The sequence below is a fragment of the Adiantum capillus-veneris genome, chromosome 5, assembly GCF_014529385.1.
Source record: "Adiantum capillus-veneris isolate H3 chromosome 5, ASM1452938v2, whole genome shotgun sequence".
NCBI classification, from domain to species: domain Eukaryota; kingdom Viridiplantae; phylum Streptophyta; class Polypodiopsida; order Polypodiales; family Pteridaceae; genus Adiantum; species Adiantum capillus-veneris.
In genome coordinates this window covers 140,523,804-140,529,534 of record NC_140935.1, presented here as the reverse complement: position 1 = coordinate 140,529,534, position 5,731 = coordinate 140,523,804, and positions in this window count along the sequence as shown.

Here is a 5,731-nt window from a genome sequence, read left to right as displayed (position 1 = left end):
ACTTATTCTCTCATTTTTTTTGGTTTCTCGAGCATTGCTCTTAAGAATTGTCTTGCCCATCAATCATTCTCAAATCGTAACCTAATCCTACAATCCTACAGGGTACTTAGCAAGTAAAATCTACTCCCAAGCTACCTCTACACAACAAAAGACGACACTCTTAAGCTATGCGGTTTTAAAGAGAAAGTTTAACTTGAGGTGATCCTAGAGGAAGTTAAAGAACAACTACACTAGACGCTCTTTTTTTTCCTAGTTTAGGTATACTCATCCCCGGAAACCATGCCAAATGTGGGTGGGCTTGAAAACCTTACTCTTATCTTATTGCAAACATAGTGAGAACCACGAACATAATTGTCAATCCATGGGACAAAGCTGACTCAACTAGCACGTGGAGACTACAAGAGGGTGTCAATCTCTTGGAAAAACAATAGATAACTCACGTCTAACTCAAGCTACACTCAAATGACCTAAGTTATAAAAAACTAGTCGCTAATCGACAAGCAAACCATGGTCGTCATAGCATCAAATGACATACGAATGCTATGAAACTTCTAAAACAAGTATATAAGACCTAAGCACACATGCTTATGGTCTCAAACCTCACAATGTGGGTGGAATTGCAAACCTCAAATGACCTAAGTCATCAAAAGCTAGTCACTAATCGGCAAGCAAACTATGATTATCATACCATCAAATGACATCAGAATTCTATGAAACTTCTAGGACAAGTATATAAGACCTAAGCACACATGATTATGGTCTCAACTCTCACAATGTGGGCGGCGGGCTTGGAAAAAAACAGATAACTCACATCTAACTCAAATGGTTTAAGTCATCAAAAGCTAGTCGCTAAACGGCAAGCAAACCATGATCGTCATAGCATCAAATACATCTGAATGCTATGAAACTTCTAGGACAAGTATATAAGACCTATTCACAAATGCTTATGGTCTCAAATCTCACAATGTGGGTGGGCTTCTAAACCTCACTCTTATCTTATTGCAGACATAGTGAGAACCACAAACATAATTGTCAATCCATGGGACAAAGCTGACTCGACTAGTGCGTGGAGGCTACAAGAGGGTGTTTATCTCTTGGAAAGTAGTAGACAACTTATGTCTAACTCAAGCTACACTCAAATGACCTAAGTCATCAAAAGCTAGTCGCTGATCGGTAAGCAAACCATAATTGTCATAGCATCAAATGACATTTGAATGCTATGAAACTTCTAGGACAAGTATATAAGACCTAAGCACACATGATTAGGTCTTATATACTATGGTCTCAAATCTCACTTTCATTGAGTGGTAAAAAAATGAAATTATTAACAGTCGTGAGATTTTGACCTAGTTGTTTCTGACCCCGAATGCATCTAATTGCTTAGCAATGATACCCCGATACCCGCCTATACTTACTTTGTGATTTCTTAGCTTAAATTCGTACTTATGATTAGATTAGGCCACGGATTGACGACATCAAATGCTACGATTTATCATGATATGTTTACATCAATGGATAGAGCTCTTTCCTATGGTTGCAACACAACTGATGGCACTACAATGTGACAACTAATAAGGGAAATAGAAGCAAGAGAAGGAGAGAAGAGAGCGCCATAAGCTTGCGCTGTATATTTTATAATCCAAAAACTTAATAAAAACTTTACAAAGGTGGCTTTTTTATACCTTGGTCAAAACCTAATCATTTGGGAGCTCTATCTATGCTAACATAAGCCCATGAAATTTGCGTCTCAAATTACTAAAGTCTAACCGTTTGTTCTATTTTATATTTCATAAAATCATTGTCAAAAGATACAAAATCTCTATTTGAAGGCTCTAAAAACAAGATCATTAATGACAAATCATCTACTTTCTCCAAACGTCTACTTTTTTTCACCTTTCCTCCATTTTGTGGGAGCTTTGCTTCTTTTGGTCACTATATTTTCATTTTTCTTCTCTAATCTATGAGTTTATATGGTGTCTTCTACGAGTTGCCCTTTTCATAACATAACGTCATGTGACTTTCATAACGTTAGAAAAGATGGTCTTTGGAAACCCATGTCTTTTCATGTGAATGACTAGGTAGCAAATTACAATGCTTCCTTCATGCAAAGGTGTACATAGAGTGAAGAAAACCAACTGAGATAAAATAAAGAACCATTGGAAAGGTCGTGTTCTTGCCTTCAAAGTGATGTGGTCAATGGCTGGCTAGCTAAAGTTCAACATGTGTAATGGCCAAGGATATGGTGTTAAACTTGGATGAACATTCCATGCTCCATTCTCACTGTAAGGAATACAAAATCTTATCTATTTGAAATGATGAATTTAACATTCTCCCATTGTTCTCTCTCATTTTTTGATTCCATTTCATTAGTTGTGGAGTGGCATCCCGTGGAGAGCCTAAGTGGGACATTCAACCCAATTCATGAGGGGATTTCAGATGTTATGTATGCTAACAAGCCACCTTCCTTTTACAAAAGAATGGATCTGTTTTTCTACTTTGCAAAATACATGGTTCCATTAAGAGAAGGTGCATGTGGAGAGCTACCACCATAAGATCACTTGATTGGGAATCCCTTGATGCATGTATCATATCAAGCTTCAAATCCAAAATCGAAGAAGACATCCTCAAAGCTATGTCTCTGGGTGGGATTTCAAGAAGGGTCAAAGTTCAATGATTCTTGCCTATGCATGTCTTTGTGGCATGTTTCAAAACAATGGATTTGTAGAGGACAAGGACAATGTGGCTTAAGAGAAGACTTTCAACGACTAAAGTGAATATTATACTTGGAGAAGGATGATGTACCAAAGAAACTTTCCATATTGGTGATAATATTAGGTGTAGAGTAAGTACAAACTCTATGTCTATCTTATACCAACTACCTCATCAGTCACTAGTTTTGGGCTATGACTATAGGAGATAGAGAAACAAGTTAGGTAGTTGGGTTCATGTGAGGTCCCCACCCCCGAGAAGATTGGGATGAATTGATAGATGGACTTCCTTTATTCTCAAGTTCCGCTGATGACACCCTTCTCTGTTTCCACGAAGTAGATATACAAGCAACAGAAGAGAGGAAGTCCTCTATCCATCATGATCGTGGTTGTAAGGGTCATATGTCACAAGCCAGGTCAATAAATCAAGGATTCTAATGAAAACTACTTCCTAACATAAAGATGAAATCCCATTGAAATATTTAGAATCCATAAACAACGCCTTTTTTTCATGTTTAAGAGGCACAACCGCCATCCATAAACCATAAATATTATATGAGACTTAGTCTAAACTAACTAGTAATCTTGTGAAAAGTACTCGACTAATTGGGTCCATAGCTTGCAGGGGCACGTATATTTAGACATCTTGACTCTTGGCACCACGAGTCTCTAATTTCGCTTCTCTTAATACGAGGGAGTGGAGAGTTTCTTGACTAATAGAGATCACCCATCCTTGATTGGCAACCTAAGCCAACCTCCACTTTCCACCCCACACTCACACTTTTTAGCTTGTTTTTTAATTACTACCACACTGTATCACATATACAAACGATATTCTTTTCTTAATTTCAAGCATAGGTTCTTTCATCCAGCCCTTCAAACATCACCAAAACATTTCTTTCTCAAACATGGTCTAATGAAGACAATCCTATAATTCAACAAAAATGAATCTTTCAACTATTCTTCAGAGTTTGCCGCTACCCGTGGACTTTCTCTGTCCAACCAACAAAGCCTTTGCAAAGGATTTACTGTAAGGTCTCTACTTTCAAATTTCACACAAGTTCTATTACGCATTTGAATTTTTTTAAACCATCACTCATTATTTAAGATATTCAAGTTCAAATTATGAATCGTAGGTTGAGAAAACCTAGAATTTAAAATTTACGCTACAAAATTCTGACATGTTTAGCTATATGAATCACTAATTAACTTATTGTAAGACTTAGTTACTGATTGTAGAATTTTCTTTTACTACTGTAAAGTTAATATAAGACTGTAAAGTTTAACTTAAAAATGTAAAGTAAATTATCATTAAGAAAATAAATGAAATAATTATAAAGACAAAAGAATACATAGGGATGACAAATGAAGGCACATGGACTCACCTGAACTCACATAGGAGGGGACAAAGTGGGACACACTGTTACATGAAAAGGAGAGGTTAGTCTTGACTAATCTTAATGAGGGGGGGGCTGTGTGGCCTTATCTTTCGATGATAATGACAAAGTGGTCAAGCTGATCGGTACCACAAGGGTACCAAAAACGCGGGTATGATTTTTTGGGAGAAAATTTTTTAATAAAAAAATTTATTTAAAAAATATATATATATATAAATATATATATATATATTTTTTAAAATTATTATTTTTTATTTTGGAAAAAAAATTGGACGTTTTCTTTTCTGCTATAAATAGAGCATCCATGCTCACACTTTAAACATAAAGATTGCCTCTATAGCGCTCACGAAGTGCTGCCACTTCTCTTAGAGAGAAGGCGTCCACAAACCACTAAGAGAGCAAAAACTCTAGTGGACTAATAAGGTGCGTATTAATTAAGTATTCAATAAACTTTAAGAATGATGTATGTGTGATATCTCTTACTCTAATCTCTCTAATAGATTAGTAAGATTCAATTAGCTTTAAGAAAGATATGTGTGTGTGTGTGTGTGTGCTATCTCTTACTCTAATCTCTCTAATAGATTAGTAAGATTCAATTAGCTTTAAGAAATATATATGTGTGTGTGTGTGTGCGCGCTATCTTTTACTTTAATCTCTCTAATAGATTAGTAAGATTCAATTAGCTTAAAGAAGGATATGTGTGTGTGTGTGCTATCTCGTACTCTAATCTCTCTAATAGATTAGTAAGATTCAATTACCTTTAAGAAGGATATGTATGTGTGTGTGTGTGCTATCTTTTACTCTAATCTCTTTAATAGATTAGTAAGATTCAATTAGCTTAAAGAAGGATATGTGTGTGTGTGTGTGTGTGCTATCTCTTACTGTAATCTCTTTAATAGATTAGTAGGATTCAATTAAATTTAGGAATTATGTGTGTGTACATTTTCTCTTACTCTAATCTCTCTAATAGATTAGTAAGATTCAATTAGCTTTAGAAAAGGATGTATGTGTGTTCTCTTTTACTCTAATCTTTCTAATGGATTAGTAAGATTCAATTAACTTTAGAAAAGATGTGTGTGTATTCTCTTTTACTCTAATCTTCTAATGGATTAATAAGATTCAATTAACTTTAGAAAAGATGTGTGTATATGTTTTCTCTTACTCTAATCTCTCTAAGTATATCTACTCTCTTTAGTTAGTACATCTTCACTTTTAACTTATGCATAGTTAATTGAAAGTTAATACATAAGAGAACTCATCATATTCTTATTATACATGATGAAATTCTCATTCACCAATTTTATTGTCAATTAGATTAAGTAGAATTTTGAATAATACTAAAAATTGATTTAGTTGAAGTATAGAAATTGAAGTTAGAATTGGACTAGAAATGTGAATCATAAAAGTAATGCATTCCTAAACTTTCACTCATAGTTTACACACTTAATTTTTGATTAATTACGATTAGCAAATATTTGATGTATAGAAATTAGATGTAGAACAACAACACTAAGTGTGAATCCGAGTTGGCGAGGGTTCCAATTATAGACTCTCTTTGGAAACAAGGAGATTACTAGGGAAATCGATCAATTTAAAGTTCTAAGTGTATAACATAAGTGTAGTACA